We start from the raw sequence: 24969 nt of genomic DNA, 5'->3' as shown, positions 1-24969 counted from the left end.
TGGAGGCTATTTGAATGTTTCTGGAGCAAAAAGACCTTACACAAAGTGAAGAAGAGAAAAGAGATAAAAAGTTTCTCATGATGTACTCTGCATATAAGTTAAATAAACAGGGTGACAATATACAGCCTTGACGTACTCCTTTTCCTATTTGGAACCAGTCTGTTGTTCCATGTCCAGTTCTAACTGTTGCTTCCTGACCTGCATATAGGTTTCTCAAGAGGCAGGTCAGGTGGTCTGGTATTCCCATCTCCTTCAGAATTTTCCACAGTTTATTGTGATCCACACAGTCAAAGGCTTTGGCATAGTCAATAAAGCAGAAATAGATGTTTTTCTGGAACTCTCTTGCTTTTTCCATGATCCAGTAGATGTTGTCAATTTGATTTCTGGTTCCTCTGCCTTTTCTAAAACCAGCTTCAACATCTGGAAGTTCACAGTTCACGTATTGCTGAAGCCTGGCTTGGAGAATTTTGAGCATTCCTTTACTAGCATGCGAGATGAGTGCAATTGTGCAGTAGTTTGAGCATTCTTTGGCATTGCCTTTCTTTGGGTTGGAATGAAAACTGACCTTTTCCAGTCCTGTGGCCACTGCTGAGTTTTCCAAATTTGCTGGCATATTGAGTACAGCACTTTCACAGCATCATGTTCCAGGATTTGAAATAGCTCAACTGGAATTCCATCACCTCTACTAGCTTGGTTCGTAGTGATGCTTTCTAAGGCCCACTTGACTTCACATTCCAGAATGTCTGGCTCTAGGTGAGTGATCACACCATTGTGATTATCTTGGTCGTGAAGATCTTTTTTGTACAGTTCTTCTGTGTATTCTTGCCACCTCTTCTTAATATCGCAGGGTACATCATGAGAAACGCTGGGCTGGAAGAAGCACAAGCTGGAATCAAGATTGCCTGGAGAAATATCAATAACCTCAGATATGCAGATGGCACCACCCTTATGGCAGAAAGTGAAGAGGAACTAAAAAGCCTCTTGATAAAAGTGAAAGAGGAGAGCGAAAAAGTTGGCTTAAAGCTCAGCATTCAGAAAACGAAGATCACGGCATCTGGTCCCATCACTTCATGGCAAATAGATGGGGAAACAGTGGAAACAGCGGCTGACTTTATTTTTTTGGGCTCCAAAATCACTGCAGATGGTGACTGCAGCTATGAAATTAAAAGACGCTTACTCCTTGGAAGGAAAGTTATGACCAACCTAGATAGCATATTCAAAAGCAGAGACATTACTTTGCCAACAAAGGTCGTCTAGTCAAGGCTATGGTTTTCCCAGTGGTCATGTATGGATGTGAGAGTTGGACTGTGAAGAAAGCTGAGCGCCGAAGAATTGATGCTTTTGAACTGTGGTATTGGAGAAGACTCTTGAGAGTCCCTTGGACTACAAGGAGATCCAACCAGTCCATCCTAAAGGAGACCAGTCCTGGGTGTTCTTTGGAAGGACTGATGCTGAAGCTGAAAATCCAATACTTTGGCCACCTTATGCAAAGAGTTGACTCACTGGAAAAGACTCTGATGCTGGGAGGGATTGGGGGCAGGAGGAGAAGGGGACAACAGAGGATGAGATGGCTGGAAGGCATCACCAGCTTGATGGACATGAGTTTGGATGAACTCCGGGAGTTGGTGATGGACAGGGAGGCCTGGCATGCTGTAATTCATGGGGTCACAAAGGGTCGGACATGACTGAGCGACTGAACTGAACTAAACTGAAACCATAAGTTATCTGAGACAACAGAGCAGAGAGCTACTGTCCTAATAAAGAAAATGTTCTTACAAAGCAACAAATCATAAATAACTCAGTGAAAAACTGACCGAGTTAAGTGAACAGGTGGTTCACAAGAGAAATAATAGTCAACAGACACTAAGAAATGCTCAATGTGGCTTTAAATTTTTAAAATCTGGTGCGTATTTTCCCTATCAGATTGCCCAAGACTGAAAGACTGATAACATCAAGAGCTGACAAAGACAAAGCCTCACGTCCCTGACTGCTGCTGAGGGTGTGAAATGACAGTTTGATATCCTGATGGAAACTCGACAATATCACTCAATGAAAACGCCCCTTCCGGCCAAAAACTCCATCTTGGGGACCTAATCCCAAAGAAACATTCCAACACATGCACAAAACAACGTGTGTCAGAGAGGCTCTCTGCACACTAGGAAACCCTCAGCGACACAAGCGTCCACTACGGGGACACACGCAGTGCAGCTTCCCAGGGCAACATCCAGCTGCTGGCTCCAGGCCCTGCCCACTGGCTGCTCCCACCAGGTCCCCTCCCTGTGGCTCAGAACAGACCACACGGGGTACTGGGCACTTAAAAACCAGGATGGGGTGTGCCAGCCGCTACACTCTGCTCATCCCTTAAGAAGAGTACGTTGTAGGACTTATCTGGTGGTCCAGTGGTTAGTACTCTGCCCTTCCAATACAGGGGGTGAGGGTTCGACCCCTGGTTGGGGAACTAAGATCCCATAACCACTCAAAAAAATTGAGAAAATAAGTTGACAGAAAACTCCCATTTTAATTTTGGGGAAAAAAAACCTGATACTGGGAAAGACTGAGGACAGGAGGAGAAGGTGGTGACAAAGGATGAGGTGGTTGGATAGCATCACTGACTCAAGGGACATTAGTTTGTGCAAACTCTGGGAGATAGTGGAGAACAGGAAAGTCTGGTATGCTGCAGTCCATGGAGTCACAAAGAGTCAGACCGGATTTAGCAACTGAACAACATGTATGTATATTAAAAATCCAAGTACATTCATGAAGCTGATGGACTTCAATGCCTAATACAGTGATTGATATCGAGAAGGCAGTCAGTACACAGCAGCCTGCATAAAGTAAAAATTACAAAAACATTGTGAAATGTCACACACGGCCTTTTTTCTCAAAATGCAACTTTTACTTTGGATTGCAAATATCTCGATGGCAAAGATAGTAAGAGTCTTTGCAGTCTACCAGCTATGCATTTTGTACAATTATTCGAAAAGAAATAGTTTAATTTCAGCAAGGAGAATGCTACCCTAAGTATTTGTCTATAATTCAATTGTTCAAATACGTGATTGAAAATCAATTAACAAGTCATCAGTTATCAGTTCAGTCACTCAGTCATGTCAGACTCTTTGCGACCCCGTGAATCACAGCATGCCAGGCTTCCCTGTCCATCACCAACTCCCAGAGTTTACCCAAACTCATGTCCATGGAGTCGGTGATGCCATCCAATCACCTCATCCTCTGTTGTTCCCTTCTCCTTCTGCCTTCAATCTTTCCCAGCATCAGGGTCTTTTCAAATGAGTCAGCCCTTCACATCAGCTGGCCAAAATATTGGATTTTCAGCTTCAGCATCAGTCCTTCCAAAGAACACCCAGGACTGATCTCCTTTAGGATGGACTGATTGGATCTCCTTGCAGTCCAAGGGACTCTCAAGAGTCTTCTCCAACACCACAGTTCAAAAGCATCAATTCTTCGGTGCTCAGCTTTCTTCACAGTTCAACTTTCACATCCATACATGACCACTGGAAAAACCATAGCCTGGACGAGACAGACTTTTGTTGGCAGAGTAATGTCTCTGCTTTTTAATATGCTATCTAGGTTGGTCATAACTTTTCTTCCAAGGAGTAAGCATCTTTTAATTTCATGGCTTCAGTCACCATCTGCAATGAATTTGGAGCCCCAAAAAATAAAGTCAGCCACTGTTTCCACTGTTTCCCCATCTATTTGCCATGAAGTGATGGGACCAGATGCCATGATCTTCATTTTCTGAATGTTGAGCTTTAAGCCAACTTTTTCACTCTCTTCTTTCAATTTCATCAAGAGGCTCTTTAGTTCTTCTTCACTTTCTGCCATAAGGGTGGTGTCATCTGCATATCTGAGGTTATTGATATTTCTCCAGGCAACCTTGATTCCAGCTTGTGCTTCTTCCAGCCCAGCGTTTCTCATGATGTACTCTGCATAGAAGTTAAATAAGCAGGGTGACAATATACAGCCTTGATGTACTCCTTTTGCTATTTGTAACCAGTCTGTTGTTCCATGTCCAGTTCTAACTGTTGCTTCCTGACCTGCATACAGATTTCTCAAGAGCTGGGTCAGGTGGTCTTATATTCCCATCTCTTTCAGAATTTTCCAGTTTATTGTGATCCACACAGTCAAAGGCTTTGGCACAGTCAATAAAGCAGAAATAGATGATCTTCTGGAACTCTCTTGCTTTTAACAAGTTATTTACGCTGAACTCCACCCCCACCGGGGGCTTCCTCAGTGGCTCAGTGGTAAAGAATCCACCTACAATGCAGCAGACGCAGGAGACTTGGGTTTGATTGGGTTGGGAACATCCCCTGGAGAAGGAAGTGGGAACCACTCCAGTATTCCTGCCTGGAAAATTCCATGGACAGGCTACAGTCCAAGGGGTCGCAAAGAGTCAGACATGACTGAATGAAGGAGCAGAAGCAGACCTAAAGGAAAAGTGCCGTGTCTTCGTACCATTTTGTAAACTTATATGTAACTTATTTTTGAAAACCTCTATGTCTTCAAAGTGAAGTACTGTGTCGGTCTTTACCCCTTACACAAGAGAAACACAGCATAAGGTTCGGGCCCCAGATGTCCACGTTTAATTCTGGCTCAATTATTAAAATGTGAAGCTTCATATATTAATTTCCAGAATAATGACATTCAGATCAACTCTCTGCCAGAAAATGGGATGCTACCAAAGAAGACAAAGTTTTGGGAGAATGGGAAAGGACATCATTTGTGCTCAGCTCCCACGAATCCTCAAAATTAAAAATAGGACGGAGCTCATATTCATAGCTTCAACTTCAGACATCTTACGGTGAATTAAGCGTGCAAGTGGAGAGGAAAGAAATTCTGCCCCATGTGATTAAATGTAAGCCTGCAATCCTGTGTCTGCTTCCCACTAACCTCCAAGACCAGCCATGGTTTGTCTAAGAAAGGGATGTTTTAATCAGAACACTTGAATTTATTGTCATCCTGAAGTCCCATCTGACTAGCAGATCCTCAGGCAAATGAATACCCGTAAATTTCACATGACGGGTAGAAACCGCCTAAGCTCTTTGAGCCCCCAGATGTGCAGCCAATTCAGGGTGACCATCTCCGGGGCCTTCAATCTTTTCTTAGCAAAGGACCCACTTATGAAATCCAACTGCGAAGAACTGACTCATTGGAAAAGACCCTGGTGCTGGGGAAGACTGAATGCAGGAGGAGAAGGGGACAATGGAGGATGACATGGTTGGATGGCACCACCGACTCTACGGACATCAGTTTGAGTAAACTCTGGGAGTTGGTGATGGACAGGGAAGCCTGGCGTGCTGCAGTCCATGGGGTCGCAAAGAGCTGAACACGACTGAGCAACTGAACTGAACTAACTGATGAAATCCAACACGTTGAGCATGTAAATTGGCAAAACTCTGCTAAGAATGCCAGGTCCACACAGTAAAAAGTGGTGATCCTGACACCGACAGTTCTCATTTCTCCTTTAAGTGGAAATATCCCTTTGCCTCAACCTGCACACATCTAAAGCAAGGTTTAGCTAGGCCACTGAAACAGAAAAAGAGAAACAGCGCTTTTTCTCAGAGCTGAACAGCGTTGATCTGGACTTTGTTATCCCACAGGAATGCCAGCCGATCTTTTTTTTTCTTTTAGGTCCGGTAAGTTTCCTGAACACTGATACTGTGAGTCCATAGGCGAGAGAATCAACAGAATTCTAGTCTGTTTCAACACCATTTATCTATCCAAAGAAGCATTTCGGTGATTGATAGGGTGAGAAATGCAACGTGACCTTCAGTCTAAATACTAAAGTCTAAACGCGAAATGTGCTGACCGGAACCTGGACTCTCAGGCAGGAGCAGCAGGTAGACCATAGCCTGGAGGCCAAGAGCAGGACCAGCCCCACAATCAGGAAGCAGTTTAACCAGGTCTCACCTCAAAAACGTGACAGCTTAACAGCCAGCAGGAGCAGCAGTCTCAAGATTCGTGGGGACACAGACTCACTCTGCGCCGACTCCTGGAATGGCAGGGTTTTGTGCCTGACTGTGGCAGGTAATAAATATACTGACACAATGTGATTCTCTTGCAATTTTAAACCCGTAAATCCCCTTCCAGCTGGTAGCCAAACACCCCCATCACACTCGGCCACACTCACGACATGGCCCACTGTAAAGCCCACGAGGGCAGGACCTCCGTGTCTCTCACTGTGATGCCTTACAGCGCAGGAATAAGACACAAACCATCCTCAAAAACACTGCGGATACGAAGGAACGGAATCATGACACTACATTTAACCCTCTTCTCCTTAAAAGAAGCATCACCCTCTTAAAGGAGGTCCATTTGCTCTTATTACTGACTTGACTCTTCCCTCTGAGAAGCAGCTTTTCTGAACTGTTGCTGCCCATCTGGGGAAAAGGAATCTTCATTGTTATTATTATTAATAGGGTTACACTGAAATGACCTACTTTAAGAAGACTGATGAAGGACACTGGTTCCAGGTCCATCGTGAGGGAAAGAGGTTTTCCCTTTGCATCCACACCGCCCTCCTGAGTGAAAAGCCCCCACCCTGGCATTTCCACGAGCTTTGATACAGAGCTCAAAGCATACTGCGTTCTCATCCAACCCCCGTATTTCACATCTCAGGACCTGGGAGCAGAAACGAGATGGGCACTAGGTCATCCGTGAAGAATGTGAGGGGAGGCTCTGCAAAACCATAATCTCAGAAAAACACTCTGCTCCTCCGCACAGAGAGCGTTTTGTTGGTGTCTGATCATCATTACAACAACGACACACAAAATTATCAGTGAACTCTGCCTGGGGTTTACACTCCAGGCTTACCTTAAGCCCCCAGGCAAACTAGACAGTTTCCATGTTTTATACAGTCGCTTTCTGTATTGTGAGGTTAATAAAACAAAAATGAGGAGAATTAAGATTTAAGCCTTAATAGGCTTCCCAGGGAGGGCTTTCCTGGTGGCTCAGTGATCAAGAATCCACCTGCAGGAGATCCAGGTTCCATCCCTGGGTCTGGAAGATCCCCTGGAGGAGGGCACGGTTACCCACTCCAGTATTCTTGCCTGGAGAATCCCAGGGACAGAGGAGTCTAATGGGCTACAGTCCATGGGGTCACAAGAGTCAGATGCAACTGAGCACCTGAGCACACACGTATGCTGAATATAAAGAACATCTATCTCACTGAATTAGACCACAGGTCTCACCTGCTTGTAAAATAAACAGACTTTTTCTTTAATGTGCAAAAAGTAGGAAGAATTAAATGCCTTTTATGCTGGATGTAAAGTTTATATTTTTACATGCTACATATAAAATTACCACTAGATGAGACAGAATAAACCAGAACCATCACAACTTTCCTTCTGTGTTCTGAAATTCCTGAGTGGCCTTCATCTGCAGTTTAGTCTGCTCTCGGGCTCCCTTTCTTTTTGGTGCACTGCACAGTGTGCTCTGCGGGCCCTCGGGGGAGGCCAGCGTCTGACCCCATTTCACAGATGAACAAGTTAAGGCACACGGGCTTCACAACCAGCCAGAAGGCAACACGACTGGATATGAGACAGGAAGCCAGAGGCTGCATGTTGCACTACAACTCCTTCCCACACGCCTGCAATCCGGGATTAACACACCTGAGTTACCGGATGCTGCATCAGAGGCAGGGGCCCAGCTGCAGGAATCCAGAGGAATATCTGGACAGGCCGGCTCCTGCTTCCGAGGGTGCTGGGCCGATTTACCAGGGACTCTCCGGAGGACAGACACACGGCGGGGTCAGCCTCGGGCTGCTGGACACCCCAGTGCCTCCTTCAGCTGCCCTTCCCAGCACCCCACACACACTGCTCCTGCACAGACCTTGAGAATGGTAGAAGGGAACTTTTATCCCTTAATTATGCTGCTCTGATTCTGGAAATATCTGAGATATTTCCAAAGTGTCCTGCACCGCCCCTTAGAATCCTTGTCTACCAACAGCTGAACTGGGGGAGTGCAAGTCCCTGATGAATCTCAGCTCCGGCTCCCACCCCCGACAGCATCTCCAGCCCCACAGCTGTTCCAGCCCCACAGGCTCCAAATCGGGCACGGCCACGTCGGGCTGAGCTCCGAGTGTAAGATCCTCGGGGATTTCCACGGCTCAGAGCGAGACAGAGAGCCAAGAACATCTCAGTAGTAACTTTTACGTCATCACGTGTTCAAGGAACATTTTGGATCTACCAGGTTAAATAAACCGTATCATTAATTTTACCCATTTCTTTACCCTTTTTGCATGGGGTAACTAGAAAATCAAAACTGAAAATGTTCTACTACCAGGCAGCACGGCCTAGCAGGATGGTCAGCCCACTGGGGCCAGTCAGCTTGCCAGCCACCTGTTTTTGTGCAGCTTGTGTATAAGCTGAGGACGGTGGCTGGGGTAAAAATCAAAGAGAGAAGAGCATTTGATGACATGTGAAATGACATGAAATCAAGTTTCAGTATCCACAGAGCTTGTTTACTCACCGATACGCTGTCTGTGACTGCTTCTCTGACTGCTACAAGGCAGACAGAATGAGCCCCTGCAGAGAAATTCTGGCCCACAAAGCCCCAAATGTTTACTATCCGGCCCTTCACAGACAAAGGCTGCTGACCCCTGCCCAACAAGGACCTGGCTTCCCAAGATCGGGCCCTCCTGGGCTTTGGTGCAGGCTCTGCAAGTCGACCTGAAGAACAGGGGCTGGGACTCCTGGCTGGCTGGACGACTGGACGCTGACGCAGGGGTCTCCTCACTTCAAATCCCCAGACCACCCTGTAAATTCCTCCTTCTGCTCATCTTCACATAAGACACAACCACACACTGCGCAAGGCCCGCCTGCTCGGGGGCCGGTCCCCGCTGAGGGCACCCTGACCCTGGCTCCCAGTCCCCCTGGTGACGCATCGGTCACCCAGGCCACTTTGAACAGAGGCCCAGAGGAGGGACACTGGTCTTCCACGACGTGATCTCCACAGAGAGACACAACTCCAGGGGGCTCAGACCAAGACTCAAAGTTAGGTTTCAACAAGCACGAGGAGGGTCAGACTCCAGGTGACTACCCAGAATCTGGTCTGCTCAAACGACCCAAGTTCCTTAACCACGAGAGTCTCCTGGGGGCAAGGGGCTAGAATGAGCTCCTCTCTCCCGACTGTGACGAATACCAAACAACACACAGAACATGACAGGCGTGGAACCAATGTTCATAAAAAGGAATGAGCCTTGATAGAACATTTATGAGCTATTTGCTTGGGGGGGGGCTGGTTATTCATGTGGTCACTCAATTCGATTCAAGTCTGTGTTAGGCCCTTAAAGACAAAAACTCAACTCACAACGATAAACTGTAGTGCTCAATACCTGGGATCATGTTGTCATGGGGACTCAAAAAACAGCTCTCAACTCGGGATGCTGTATTCTGACACCCTTGCTCCAGGGGAGCTCCAAGGAACCCCCTTTGCAAGCCACCACAGACTCTCTCCAAGAGCACCGCTGAAGGTCGGCTATGTGAAAACACAAGGCCTGTGCGAAAAAGCCCAACATACAAACTTACAGGACAAAACCCTCCTCCTTCACAGGAGAGCTGGTGTGAGTTCTGCCCTCGTCATCTAGTCGACATATCAAGAGCCCTATTTCACTCACTTTTAGTGGCCAGAAGACTCAGATTCTACATTTCAGTTCAAGTAAATCCGCTGGAGGGAACACGATGAGCTGGATGCGAAATCCTACTTTGCCCTCATCAGGACCTATTATTTCACTTCCTTGTTCTTGACTTTCATTTACACCTTACTTCCCAGGTGGCGCTAGCGGTAAAGAACCTGCCTGCTGGGTCTACACCCGCAGAGTTCAGAGGTCCGATCAGCCCTGAGCCTTCTCAACAAGCTGCAACCTCACCTCCTTCCGTGCGCTCACCACAGGGCATCGGGGGACATCAGAGGGGGCACGAGATTGCGACTCAGGAGCCCTGGGTGTGAGGTCAACTCCGTCACCGTGGCTGAGTCACCAAATCCTTCTGTGTTTCAGTACCTGTAAAAAGTCCAATTCACCCCCAAAGCATCCCTAAGCCGCCAGCCAGTGACATAGGTATAACTCTCAATATGAACCCTTTTAAACAAGCCCAAACAGAAATAACATCAATGCACAAAGAAAGGTAAATAACCAGGGAAGTAAGTGTCTCCTTTCACGGTCATTCTATAGAATCAACTGAAAACCCCGCAGACCTAACAAGCACCCTGGGCAGCAGTGGGCCACCGTAGCCTGCCTGGGCCACGACGTGCAGCTCAGTGCTCGTCTAAATGGTGCCTTTGTGGCCCCAAAGAGCTCACGCACTTTCCAAAATAGTCTACTATTTCCATGGACACTGGGAAGACCTCATTTAACCGCTGGCTGAAATACACACTCTCAACAGCCCTGAACATTCGTAGCTAAACAAACACTGGACCGTCCATCAACTGACACCCACATGCACAAAATAAATCCCAAATTCTAACTGCGGTATCTTCTTTTTTTAACCAGTCCCTACAGATACTTTCAAGTGTATAATAGCTGTTAGGAAAATTAACCTTCCTTTGTCAAGTTCAAATTTTAAGCAGCCCATAATCTTTCGTCAACCTAGAAAATAACTGATAAGCCAATCTTCCTGTAAAACCATTAACAGACTCTGCTTTTCTGTCACCAGGGTAATTTACTGAGGCCAATTTTAATCCTACCACTAAACCACTAATCCCATGACTCTACAGAATTGTCCCAAGTTTACGTTGCTATGGCAAGTATTTTTACATTAGGAATTCAGTTATTTACTTAGAGTTCTGTTTTTTGTTTTTTGGAATGAGATCATTATCCTCGCCTCTTGTTTTAAAGCGTAAAAAGCCGTTTCTGAGCTAAAGAAGCCACTTGAGCACCTGGGCTGTGCTATGCTCATCACAATAACACTGATTTCAATTATGCTCAGTGTGAGTCAAAGGAACAAATTATCACCATTATGTTAATGGTCACGCTAAAGACACAGAAAGCCTTGGAGTGATGAGTCTAAATCTGCTGGGACTATGATTACCAATGTGAATGATGATATTTTCTCAAACTGGCACAGAAATCTCCCTGGGTCACTGATGGTGTCAATAGGAATTATGTGTCAGGCAAAGTGGCCTTCGTTCACATCACTCAGAGTCCCTGAGCAGTACCTGGCCCTGCCTTCCATCCTCAGGTGCCCACCTGCACAGTTCACATCTCTCAGACTCCCTGAGCGGTACCCGGCCCGCCCCAACCCCCATCCTCATGTGCCCACCTGCGTGATTCTCATCCGTCTGACTCCCTGAGTGGTGCCCAGCACTACCCTCCCATCCTCACGTGCCCACGTGCACTTTACAGGCAACACACACATGGATGAAGGTAATGTGTTCACTTCTTTCCTTAAAACGGGGAACAGCATGATTAAAGCTGAGGAGGCTGACTCAGCAAGAAACTGTCTAGAGACCCAGGAGCTTTGACGGGCAGCTCTGCAGCCATACAGGACCTTAAAAACAAGAAGAGTAGCACTGAAACACACATTACACATGTGAAACAGTTAGTGGGAAGGCGCTGTATAGCACAGGGAGCTCAACCCCGCGGCTCAGTGATGGCCCGGAGGGGTGGGATGGGGTGGAGGGTGGGAGGGAGAGTCAAAAGAAGGGGGCCACGTGTAGACCAATGGCTGATTCCTGCTGATGTATGGCAGGAACCAACACAACATTGTGAAGTAACCACCCCCCAACTAACAGTAAATAATGCTATGCTAAGTCACTTCAGTCGTGTCCGACTCTGTGCGACCCCATAGACGGCAGCCCCCCAGACTCCCCCGTCCCTGGGATTCTTCAGGCAAGAACACTGGAGTGGGTTGCCATTTCCTTCTCCAATGCATGAAAGTGAAAAGTGAAAGTGAAGTTGCTCAGTCGTGTCCGACTCTTATCGACCCCATGGATTGCAGCCTAACAGGCTCCTCCGTCCATGGGATTTTCCAAGCAAGAGTACTGGAGTGGGGTGCCATTGCCTTCTCCGAAAGTAAATAAATAAGAACAGAAACCGACTCACAGTTACAGTCAACAACCTAGTAGTTTCTGGGCAAGTGGAGTGGGGGACGGGCAAGATAGGTGAAGGGGACCAAGAGGTGAAAGGTGCCTCTGCACACGCAGAAGACAAGCAAGACACAAGGACAATGCACAGCACAGGGGCTGCAGTCAGTGTTTTATAATAACTTTATGTGGAGTACAATCCATAAAAACATCCAATTACTATGTTATACACCTGATACCTATATGTATTGTAAACCATACTTCAATTAAAGAAATATCAAACCAAAATATCGTATACCTTAAACTCATACAATGTTAAATGTCAATTATATCTTAATAAAAACATCCCCCCCAAAAAATTGGAGGCAGACTCTTCATCCATGCCCACATCCATCCATTCCAGAGATGCAGCATGTAACAGAGAAGCTTGTGATCACATACATGTCTATCTAAACATTCCAAATAACATGTGTAAATAAAACAAATTCTTCAGTGAAAACATCACAGATTTGCCTTTAGATAATCCCAGAACAAAAGCAGCCACAAAAGTTTAAACTATAAATTAGGATCACCCATCTGTTCAAGGGTTCATCCATCCATTAAGAAAAAAAATAATAAAAAGCTAATTTTTTAAGAAGGAAAATAACACATATTTTTTAGCTCTAGGTTAAAGTCACCAAAATAATTAGGAACTACACAGTGGAAATCCTGTCTCACCAGCCCAACTTTCAGCCCATTTACAACCAGCAGAAGTTTTAACTACTCACACGGGGCTGTGTGTCTTCCTGAATCCACACAATCAGCCAACATTTAATGTCAAACTCTTTTCCCACAAACATTATTTCAGGGAAGAAAAAGAAAAGCGACACTTGCTCACAGCCTCAAATACCAACCGAACAAGACGCTGAGGAAGCCGGGAACAGCCTCTCAGCACAGCTCTGGATGCATCCTTCACTGTCCCAACTTTCAAAGAACATTCTGGAATGTTGGAAGGAATCAGCGCCTCACGCAGCCCCAGTCAGTCCGAGCAACACAGGTTAAACAGTGCCATATGGCAAACACAGGCACATGTTGCCCTTCTCTGAGACAAAGGACAAAAATTCCTAAACAAATATCCTTTCCTTCACATGGGAAGAGTTGGAGAGGGAGGGTTTTTCGAGTGAAGATCAAATAATGCTGGGAAAGGGTTTCATTTTTAATTCCGAGTGCCTAAGAAAAAACTAGAGTTTTACCAGAGAACCTCAATTTTTCAGTCTCCCTTCAACTATGTCGTGAAAGCTAACACCACGTTAGCCTACGCTCCCCATCTCCTGAGTGAGCAAGAAAAGAGCAAGACAGCTGCACGAGGGCTGAGCTGACAACAGCAGTCTCCGGTGCCAGCAATGGTGAGAGGCAGCCTACCTGGTTCTGGAGGAAGAGAGCGCCAGCTTACTTTCCTCCCGAAGGAAACACGTTAGGTCTCCTCCTTTCAACCCTCCATTGAGGAAGTGTCTGAACTTCAGGTCACATGTAATACCTATTTCTTAAAGTCGGTTTTCAGAATGTAACAACTGGATTAAATTCCTGACTGCAAAACATCATCAACCACAACAGAACAGAAAGAAAAAGAAAACCTACCAGAATGAACACATATTTGAAATACACAGGAAAATCTACCTACACCCAATGGAGCTGCTTTTTGAATTGATTTTTTCGACACTCTGCGGTGGTGCTTGACTCATCATTTTACACATATTTACATGTTTGGGTTCCAAAAAGAGTTGCATTTCTAATTATTGCTGCTTTGTGATTCTCAGTGCCATTTGAATCAAAGACTAAACACCAGCTCTTTTTTGGAAAACTACTTTTAAGGGATGTCGAGAGCCACAAAAATTACACTTTGTTACGATTCCGATATATGCTGCTGGAAAACAGTTCATTCTGGACATAAACATGACAACCAGCATTAGCTCTGGAAACAGAATCTGCAGCTGCCCAAATCACACGTAGCCAGATGCGAGGGATAAAGAATACACCAAACAGACAGTTGCAACTGCTCATTCTGACCAGTCTGTCTGAAACACACTTGGTACACCTTGGCAGAGAGTGTAACTCTCACTTACAAGTAATGCATTTATGGGGCCTGCATGCGTACTCCTCCCATAGCTATTTAAGTGGAGACCCTAAAACAGCTCTCTCCTGAAGAAAATTAATTTTAAAATAAAGATGCTTTCTAAAGAACTGGGTAAGACATTTCAAATTTATAATGAAACTTTTTCCTTATTCTTCCCATAAGGTTAGTTTTATTAAGAAATTCTTCATAAATAAACATTTGATAGGATTCCTCTCTTAATACAGGCTTGTGACAATTTGCCAGCATTTCTGTAAACTGCAAGTTATTCATAGCTGGAGTCCAAAAATAAAGAGGATGCCCTCCTATAAATCAGTGCCCCCACACTCACTCTGGTGGGGAGCGAATCTCACTCAGGGCAAAGGTCACCCCTCCATCAAAGAGAAAAGTCCCCCCTCCGCCCTCCCCAAATTCACTTGTTTCTGGAGGCAGACAGAAGAGACACCAAGGCTTGAATCTGAAAAATGCTGTCACTCTCATGGTCCCAAGGCTCATTTAATCCCAAACAGGCCGCTGCCAACATACTGCTGGTCATCAGCTGGAAAAGGTCAGGGGTGACATCCCCAAGGAGGAGACCGGAAGGAGAAAAGGGCCACAGTCTCACGAGTGACTCACACCGCCAGTGAGCGCCAAACCCAGCGACCAGTCAAAAAATTGCTGGTACCCAAACTCCAGGTGCCCAGGGACGCACACCCACACCCCACATTCACATCTGCCATCCCAAAGCTCCATCCTGCTAGCCGGTCTCTGCATTTTCCGATCAGACTGCAGAAGGAAGCCACATCCTGACGCTGCTATTCACTTGAAAGATGCAAAGCCAAGTGAGATGTGGTTTCCTACCAAGAGAGTGAGGATCTGGGAGCTAACGACGGTGATGCAGTGAGTTTTTCCTATTTAGACATTCAGAATTCTGGAGAAGAAGATCAAAGGTGCCCAGTGCTAAGCAAGCCAAGCCAGGTCCACGTGCTGGGTGCTAGCTCTGCTGTGAGTACACCGAGAGGAGCACAGCGCAGACGGCCAGGGCGGCACAGGGAGCCACGAGTATCTCCCAACAGCACTCAGCAAGAAGAGAGTTAAAGAAAAGTTTCCCACATCCTCTAGAACTTCTGAGGGGGAGGGCTTAGGAAAGCAAAGGGATGCATTTTTTAAAGAATTGTGTCAGAATAACTCCATCCAAGAGCTAAGATGTAGAAACATTTATAGCACCTAGAGTATTCCCTTTTGAAGAAGGAATGCTACTTCTACGTTCAAGTATTTATGACTGCAGATATCTGATCAAAATCTTTTCACTTTCTTCTGCTTTCTTCATTAGTTCTATCCTTCTGCCAAAATCTATGCCTGTTACTGAGAAAATTTAGCTGTCTCCAGCTAAATGTGGCCATCAAACACCAGTGAAAAAGTTATGTTTCCTGCACAACAGAGTTGCTTTATTCAGTTAGAAATCTAATGACATTATAAGCAAAATACCACTTTTAACGATATAACTAACACCAATATTGAAAATGGAATAAAAACCAAAAGAGTGTAGTATCCTGAATGTTGACAACAAACATATTAACAAACGAAAGCAGACACGGCTGGACAAGCTCCTTCCCACTGAACGGAATCGGCTTCTATTTCAGTTTCCTATTTCTATGCCATTAAGGTATAATGCAGCTGAAACTCTAAACACAATCTCTGGCCAGACTTACAGGCATTCTCACAAAATTCTTTATAAAAGAGCCGATCTGGTAACTTATGAATAAGACCAATACATATCCTAGAAAATGAATAAATAAAAATCCACAATGACCCAATAAACCAAGTACTGGTTTTTCAAGAACTATCCATGACTAAACTCTCCTTAAATTCCTAGGTCACATTATCATTTTTCCCTATTTAGTAAGGCTGAAAACCATCTGTTAGAGCTTACCCCACTCCGAGCTATTCTTTAAAGAAGTCTCCTTTTCTTTTTTCCATAATTGTTGCTAAACTTAATCTCCACACCAAATGCGCCACCTGTAAGACTCAGATATCTTCAAGTAGGAGCAGGTAAGGTAAGTGAATTTAAAGTTTAATTCATGGAAGTGGAGACAAGGCGATTTCAGCATCGACCTGTTTTCACAAACATCACCCATTTAATTTACCCTGGGTTGGTCTGTGGGACATGTTACAAAGTTAGACATATGGGACTTCAGAGCCCTAGAAAACTTTAATCTCTAAATTACTCAACTTTAAAGGTCCTTTACAAATTAACAATGGGATTAAGACTGGTGATGAAAACTACTCTTGGGTCATCAGTGACTAATATCAATTACACATCCAAACGTTAAAAGTTCTTGATCGAGTAAGTTTCAGTATATTAAGCCATTGGGACAGACTGCTCTGACAAACAACAGCTTTTAGAAATAAAACGAAGCAGCACTCCTCTCCTTTACCTACCAAATAGGCTCCTTGACTGTTCTGTTTCATTTTAGAGACTTCCCCCATTCATCTCTGTGAGTTTGAGGGCACATCCCTTGGGATTTTTTTTTTTTTTAATGTTACTGTGGTTTAAGCGTTTCATTATATTCAAATTGGCAAGTTAAAACAAAGCCCTACTAATGAACTAAGAAAAATACCAGACATGATATATTTGTATCTTAACACATCAAACTTCGAATTCCATTACCAAAATACTGGAGTCTGGCTCGGAACTCAGGGTCTCCCAGGGCCCATTCAAGGGAGCTGGGAGTTGCTCTCAAGGAACTGTCTGTCCCTCTCCCGGACCGGAGCCCTCAGACCGGGGCCAGCTCCGCCCCTCCCACTCCACACACAGGGAAAGCTGCGCAGCAGTGGCTTGCGGGGCACTTTATTCTGGCCGGTCTGTGTAAATATAAATACACAGCTATTTTGACGCCACAATCAAAGAATGCCAGAGAAAATGAAGGAACAAACAAATGATAAAATCAGCTCTATTTTGCGCAGCAGCAGAAAGATTCTACCGAATAGCAGGCATGCCGAGTTCCCTAAAGTAGCACTTACATTCCTCAACCAAAATACTCCAATCGTATTAATAGGGAGGCAGGAAAAATAATCCGGAGAAGATCCTGTTGGGAGAATAACCACCCTAGATTCTCCTCCAGTCAGTCCTTTAATGGTATGTCTCACACAGCCACCGGGTTGGAGCACCTCAATGTTTAAATCATCTTTAATCAAGACTGGAGAATAAGGGCAGGTTCACGGGGGAAATGCCTTTCTGTTGCACGCTTAATTGAGACTTCTGTGACTTGCCGTTAGGTCAGCGCCGCGCGCGGCCCAGGGTCCCGCAGCCCTGCCCTTTGTTACGCGGTGGACCCCGCCGGCAGGCCCAGCCCCCAGCCCCTGGGGCTTTCAGTCCCAGCGTGGGGTGCAGCGGGGCCCCCACGGCCGACACCTACCAGGGCCCACGGGCAGGGCGCAGCAACTCCACGCCCTGCAGCCCCGCACCGGGACGCCCGGGCCGGGTGCCCACCAGCCCCTCGCGCCCAAAGCCGCGCGCGGCCCCCCGCCCGGACCAGATTAGGTACGTACCCTTATGTAATCGCCCGGGGGCCACGCCTTTCCCACCGCCCCACCTCCGCCAGGACAAAGTGAAGTTTAAAATAGAAACCAATTACCTGGCCTTGGCGGCGCCGGGGCCCCTGGAGCGCGGTCCGCGCCGCCGCGCACACCCCCGCCCGGCCAGGGACTCGCGCAGACCCCAGCCCGGGCCCCCACCGCCCCATCACCCGCAGACCCCCGCACCGGCCCCCACTTCCCCGTTCCGCGCGGACCCCCGCCCCGGCCCCCACTGCCCCGTTCCGCATGGACCCCCGCCCCGGCCCTCACTGCCCCGTTCCCGGTGGACCCCTGCCCGGGTCCCCGCTCCCCCGGCCCCAGCCAGGACCCCACTCCCAGACCAGGGCCTCACTCCCCTGCCAAGCCCCCCCCTCCAACATCTCCCCCCAGGGCGGCCCCACCCCCAGCTCCATCCCCCACTCGCTCTGGCGAGCCCGATCCCTCCCCAGCTAGACCCCCTCCGGCCCGCACGGACCCCCGCCTTTGTTACGGTGCGAAGTTGGGCCGTGGGTCCCCGTCTCTTTCACTTCTTGGGTTACAGTGCAGGCGTGTGACGTCCGCTCCACATGACGGGGGCGGGGGGCGGGCGCCGGGGGGCGGGGGCGCAGGCCTGGCCCTCCCCCCTCCCCGCCCCGCCCGCCCCGCCCCCGGCCCTCCCTCAGTGAGCCAGGCCGCGCGCGGCCGCCGCCCCCGCCCCCGGGGCGGGCAGGTAAGCGCCCCCGCCCCTACCCGGCCCCCGCGCCCCCCGGCGCCCCGGGCCCCGCGCCGCACCCCAGGAGGAGCAGAAACAGGAATGATTTAATCTAGCGACACCTCCCCCTGCTACCCATTCCTCCATCCGCGAGCTCACAGAGATGGGGGGCGGAGGGGAGGACCGAGTCTTACTCGGATTAGGGGTCGGGAACGGCCTGGGCGGTGGGTGCGGGGCTGGACACCACCTCGTCGCCCAGTTAGGATCTTGTCGCCCGGGATCGCCCATGGACCGTCCGGGTGACCGCTGCGCGGCCCCGCAGCCGGATACACCGCGCGTGGACGAGGCCGGGGCGCAGGTCCCTCCCAGGGAAGGTCTCCAGGAAGGAGGGGGCACGAGTGGGGCCTTAACCCGTTTCCTGCAGCACCGCCGTCCGCCCCGGGGCGAAGCAGCGCCGCGGCTCCAATACTGAGCAGATGCTGCGCGGCCAGTCCGGCCCGCACACTTCCACACGCCACCACCACTCGTATTCCGAGGAAAGTGGGTGCCGGGCTAAACCGCAGGAAACGCGGAGCGGCCCGGGACGCTCTCCGCGCGTGAATGTGCGCATTGTGCGCGCGCGCGCCGCCAGCGCTCCGTGTTCGTAAGTCGGGTGGGCAGCTGAACTTTCCCTGACCGTGAACTGGTCACATTCTAGGCTCTGCCACGGACGGAGTATCAACTGCCAGAGAGGAAAAAAAAATCTGAAGTTGGAAGGTACACGCTGCCCTTCACTTTCACAGTGAACACCAGTTTCAACAATTCCCGATTTCGCTACGCTTAGCGCCGGGCGAGTGGGCTCCAACACTCTAACCCCAAGAAGCGGGGCGCGTCTGTCGCGTGGGAACGAGACGGGAGAAACCACACATTTCGATAATCTCTGAGAAGCACAATCACATCACTCCTTGGCTTCCCCTTCTGCAGGTTTCGCCTTGAATCCGAAAGCACCTCTGATGCTCATTCTTTACAGGAGGACACTCAGAGGAGACTGCTGCGTGCCAACCTAGCTGCACAGACTCGGAAAAAAGCGTGTCCACGTCTACAGCTCACAACTGTGCAAATTCGGAGCCTGCGGATGCGCGGGGATGGTCGGACTTAACAGTGTGCAGACACATGGGCGCATGCACGCGCGCGCGCGTACACACTCACACCCCAAATTACCTCCGGGATGGAGAAAGCCGCTGCGGATTGGCCAGGAAAGCCGTCACTCACACCCAGGGGGCAGGGAGACTTTGCAAGGCTGTTTCCTTTTTATCCCCCCCTCCCTACCGTTTCATTTATTGGTAAAACAACAGCAGAGCTCTGAAAGTTAGCCATCTTCGCCGAGAGTTTGCCTTCTTTAACTACGGGGGCGTCAGACAATATCCATTTAAATATATTTTATACTTCCACAATGGATGAAAGGGAAAATTAGCAATCGGGGTGGGGGCGGAGAGGAAGCTAGCTGTGAAAAGGAGGGGTCATGGGTTGGGGGGCGGGTAGTGGACGCGGGGTGAAGTTGTCCTCAACACCCAAAAGGGACTTTGACCTTTCACTGATCTCGAAATTAAAAAATGTTCTTCACAGGTCAGAGTATCACCATCGCCGGTCCTAATTTATGAATTCATTATTTTAATTTTATTATTTAAGCATGCGCCAGTCATAGTGTTTCCTTAAGAAAGAACTGACCTATTTTTGGCTGGAGATAAACGATCATGTTAACAGATGTTAATCTTGTAATCTGTTTTTCCTGTAAGCACTTTACATACCCGGGTTTCAGACCTTAAAAATAACATCTTTTCCAAAAAGACCTGACGTCACAATTCACTCCCTGAAAAAGCACTCCCCCTCTCCAGTTTTTTTTTTTTTCTCCGCAATGATTTCAGAGACATTAAATCTTTTTCACTTTATAAATGCTGATTTGTTCTGCCTCAACTCCCACGAGCTTTTATTTGCATTTCAAATTCCACAGGTTACACCAGTCGCCTTTTCAAAAAATGTAAACCAACAATGCAGCAGCAAATGGCTTTTTGTGCATCTGGATTAAATAAGGCACAGGATGAATATATTTTAAAAAGAGGGCTGAGCAAGTTGATCTCTGCACACCCGGAGACCAATTACTTCTTTATCAATAAGCCCAGCGGAATGAGTAGGATACAGACACAGAACCCAGAAGCTCCTGGTCAGATCCGGGTCTGCAGCGGGGAGCTTATTAACGCCGATAATAAACGGGGCTGACGAACAGACCCACATTTTTCGGGTAAAAGGCTCAGTCTCCCTGGTCCCTGATAGCAGGGGTCCACCGGCCCCCCAGCCCACCACCGCTGATTGTCACCGCACACCAAACCTCCTCCACGAACCACTGTTTTAAATACCCAGCTCGGCTGGCTTTTACCAAACTTATTCATACAAACTTATTCATTCAAACTTATTCTTTAAAACTTGACGAGGCGGTTTAATCTAAATAATGATCGTAACTCTTCAGTAGGTTAGCTCTCCCTGGAAATGGCAGACCAGGCGCTTTTTCGACCTTCCCCTCCCCAAGTACACACACCCCAAGTATTCTTTCCTAGTGTATGCCCGGGTGTAAATAGCGATCAGTACCATCCCCACCCCTGCTCCCACCCTTGGCAGGCTGGGTGTATCTCCGAGGAGCCCCCGCTTGCCAGACCCCCTCCACACCGCTCCTCAGAGTCATTGCAAGAACCCTCGCCCCCACCCCCACCCCTGCCCCAACTTCCCTTCAGAGCTCTCACTTCTTTTAACATTAGGGTCACTTCTGCGCTCCCAGCTGACGGGCAGGGAGCCAGGGGAGGGGGAGGCAAAGCGACGCCCCTCCTGCAAACCTGTCCCCGAGGCAGCCGAGCTCGGTGCCCACAGGCAACGACCCCATCCGCCGAACCCTTAATAACTGAAGCGGCTCCTCCGGCTCCGCAACCCCATCACCCACCTTCATTAGCCGGAGCGTTTTACTTTAAAGTAAGGCAATTTGCTCTTTGTCTTCTAATGGATGGAGAGCGCATCCGAGCTCCCCTCCTCCCGCGTCGCCTTTGACGAAGTGTACAAAGCCAGCGCCTCCTCCGCGCTCCCCTCCGGCCCCCACCCCGCCCCTCCACTGCGGTAAAAGCCACCTCTCCGGCGCTCGCCCGGCCGCCTGAAGTTGCATCTTCCCTCTCCCGGAATTGCGGAGCGGAGCAACTACCCACCGAGGAAGCGAGCAGCCCTCCCCGCGCCCCGGAGCCCCTCCCCGGCGCCCCCACCCCCGCGGCGCACGCCGGGTCCCCCACACGTCGAGGCCTGGTCCCCGCGCCCCCCGCCCCCGCCGGCCCCGCCGCGCCCCCATCGCAGCCCCTACCTTGCAGGGTAGGCGGAGGCCAGGGGAGAAGGACGCGCACGCCCCGCGCCTCTGAAGGTGAAGCCGAGCGCCCGAGGCGCGGAGCCGAGCGCTGCACTAGACCGACCGCGCCAGCTGCGCCCGGGCGCGGGGGACGCGCGAGGGCGCGCGGGGCCCGCCACGCGCCCGGCCCCCTCCCCGCGCCGCTCGCGCGCGCCCGGGACGCGCCCGCCCCGCGGGGACCCCGGCGCCGGCCGGGCTCCAGGGGCTACGCGGCGCGGGGAGGGGGCCGGGCCCCAGCAGCTGGGCGCAGGCCCGAGGCTTCCCCCAGCACCGGAATGGTCTGCCCTGTAGGAAACGCACACGCTCCACTATTGTCTCATCAGCACAAAGTTCTGCCACACTGCGGGGAAAGTCTGGAGGCTCGTGATGACTCAGACACAGATAATTCTTCCCCTAATAGCACTGAATCACGATCCCAGTGGCTAGTTGTCGCCCCTGCTTCCCGAGGGCCAGCGCTGCCGCAGATCCAGTTAGGGGAAGCTGTTGACGCGCACACACGGATACACACACGAGCACGCATCCATACGTGCAGGCGTGCTGGGGATGCATTTCCAGCCGACTCGGGCACCTGAGCGCTAAGCCTCGAATCCAGATTTATACTCGGATATCCTTCCGGTGGTCCCAGCCGCGCGTGCTTTACCAACCGCTCGGGGTGTGCGTTTCACCTAACTTCCTGCTACAGGCGCTTAGGGGAGTCCAGGCGCAGAGTATCTGCAGATTAACAGCAGATCAAGATGGGGTCCCACTGGGAAGACTTCAGAACTAGCGTTCTACTGGATATCAGTTTTAAAATATCACTTTTTTTTCTTAAATCCTTGAAAAGTTCCAGTGTGATTTTTGTATTTCAAACTCCATTTTCTCATCTCAACTACTCTCCGTGGGCCATAGTTAGTTGCACTAAGTTAAGTCTGGGAATAGAAATTCCAGTTTGACCCCAGAAAGCTTCCATGGGGTGGGGGGAGGGGGTGGTACAGAAGGAGAAGGGGCGGGAGCCGGCAGATGGAGGGGAAGGCGGGGAGGAGGCTGGGGGAGGCTCTGGGAGCCGGAGCCCCCCACCCGGAGCCCGCGGTGACGTAGATCTGGGCGCGGGGTGAGGCAGCCCTCGCCCACCGGGCTTTGGGCAGTGTTCCGCTGACCTCGTGACGATCCGCGGTGGACATGGGTTCCATCCAGGACCCGGACTGCGCTCTCAGGGGAGGCCGCGCCTCAGTCCAGGCGTTACCTTCCGCCGTGGCATTTCTCTCGGTGCCTGGTGCCTAACGTTCGCTAACGTAACCGGCTGCTGCAGCTCGGGGCCCTCTCCAACTTAGGGCATTTGCAACAGAAACTACTCCGGACGAGCGCCAAGGGAGGGGCTTGTGCCTGCAAAGCTGGACGCTCAGCCAGGGGCCATTCTGCATGTGTGCAATGTGAGTGCAGCCTGCATGCATGTATGATGTGTGTGCCTGTGCGTGTGTTTCCACGCAGGAAGGGGCTGGAGCGGGGGGGAGAGACAGGGAGGCAGCAAGAGGGCTGAGAAGCTTCGAGAGAAGGATCCCTGTTTATAAAATATGATTAATGATTTGCACTAACTCCGAGAGCGGGCTTGGAGAAGGTCGTTGACAATTCTTTCTGCTTTCAGCCTGAATGCCTAAGTGCGATGTATTCTTGATCAGATTTAAGTCCGATTCACAGAAAAGTATTGAAGTGCCCACCATTCTTGATCATGCAGAATAAACATGCACAAAATAAAGTGTCACGCATTGCAACTGATGACATGGATATTAATGTCATATAGAGACATACTGTCACACATACACAAAGAGATTAAAATTTGCATACTGGAAGCTTTAATGTTTTTTGGTCATATTTTGAAATGGATGTGAGTCCATGGTGAAAATCCTTGGGTCTGTTTAAGACAACAGTATTGCAATAATAACTTCCATGTGTGGAAAATTGACAAGTTAGACCAACAGTCAGTGAGCAAAACTTCCGCACTCCTCCTCATAAAATTGTGATTTTCCTGACTTGCCTTCTTTCTCTCACCCGCTTATCACCCACGTATGATTTCACTCAGGGCCACGCGGATTCTGCAATAATATTGATACTGTACTTTTAAGAGGTTTCCTTTCTACCCGCTTCTTTACAATGCATGCAGAATCTGAGAATGTAACTTGAGAGGCAGGAGGTACATCCTGGAAAATGGCAGCTTGAGGGCCAGGACGGTTTTGTTATGGTTTTGTTACTGTTGAGAGCGCCATTCCCGAGACCAGCGTGTTTACAGCACTGTTCGTTTGTCAACACACGATTTAAAAAATGGCATAAAAACAAAATATCTGAGTTCTCATACCACTTCTGTAACATACTTAGCGTTGTCAAAATGTCAACTGTTTAATATCTTCAAACATTTAAAGTCCCCACCAAAGGTTAAGAACACTGTTTCTGTAACTCCCTGAAATTCTCCAAATTCATTTTGGAGTGTCTAAGTAAATTAGACTATTTGGGTGGAAAGAAATCAGCAAGTCGAATGGACTAATGTTTGGATATATATTGGTTATTTATAATTTTATAACAAGAATTCTGGTTAGTGAAATAGATGGAGAAAAATACTTATCTTCTCTTGTTATTGTCCACTGAATTATTTGTACAGGATTTGGGGCTCTGTTCCTTCAAACTAAGGAAAATGGCATTTTAATGAAACAATGTTTAATTGCTTGTCTGCCTAAGTCAGGCAATGGTGTGTGATTGTTGGACATTTAGATCCGAAAGGTTCCTAAGAGACTCCACTAAATAGTTAAAAGTGAAAAACAAACAGATACAAAAAAAGAGAATCTTCTAAAAGGCCTTGTCTGTCTGAAAGCTGGAAGTGAAACTGTCTAAACTATAGTATGAAATCTAAGACACACTAAAAATATTTATTAAATATGCATGCTCAAAAATTTAAGTGCACTACTTATTAATGAATATTTAATGTTAAGTCTCTGCATGAATTTCTTGGGATTTTCTAAATTATATCTGAGAAAGGAGAGTGACATTGTGTACCTAAGACCAAGAGTAACCTTTAGCTCTCTGAACTAACTTAACTTTACAGATTTCAGAGTAGATTAGAGATATATTTGATATAAATTGTCAACTAGTAGTCCTCAATAAAGGCTGTTTTAAGAACAGTACATATGCTGC

At 48.5% G+C, this 24969-nt stretch overlaps 1 protein-coding gene and 1 long non-coding RNA gene across 10 annotated transcripts in view; one reads left to right on the top strand and one right to left on the bottom strand.

Moving 5' to 3' along the window:
• ZNF516 (zinc finger protein 516) overlaps positions 1-23096 on the bottom strand; it is a 101478-nt gene extending 78382 nt beyond the window's left edge. For 3 of the 8 annotated variants that reach the window (XM_070778638.1, XM_070778642.1, XM_070778643.1), the window contains exon 1: positions 18180-18290. The gene's annotated coding sequence lies outside the window, so the exon portion shown is untranslated. Of the gene's footprint in view, positions 1-5925; positions 17419-18179; positions 18291-18589; positions 19096-21363; positions 21482-21768; positions 21910-22946 lie in introns of those variants that run through there. The other 5 variants (XM_070778641.1, XM_070778639.1, XM_019986761.2 and 2 more) reach the window with 5 other exon arrangements.
• Positions 17461-19746, top strand: LOC139179376 (uncharacterized). Of its 2 annotated transcripts, none has more exons than XR_011563755.1 (2): positions 17461-17669; positions 19093-19746. It is a non-coding gene; the product is annotated as an uncharacterized lncRNA (long non-coding RNA). The 2 variants fall into 2 exon arrangements; XR_011563754.1 differs by lacking the exon at positions 17461-17669 and adding an exon at positions 18346-18413.
• Positions 23097-24969: the final 1873 nt, after the last annotated feature.

Source organism: Bos indicus, chromosome 24, assembly GCF_029378745.1.
Source record: "Bos indicus isolate NIAB-ARS_2022 breed Sahiwal x Tharparkar chromosome 24, NIAB-ARS_B.indTharparkar_mat_pri_1.0, whole genome shotgun sequence".
Classification (NCBI taxonomy): domain Eukaryota; kingdom Metazoa; phylum Chordata; class Mammalia; order Artiodactyla; family Bovidae; genus Bos; species Bos indicus.
The sequence above is the reverse complement of the archived record's forward strand: the minus strand, read 5'-3'. Positions and strand labels throughout refer to the sequence as shown.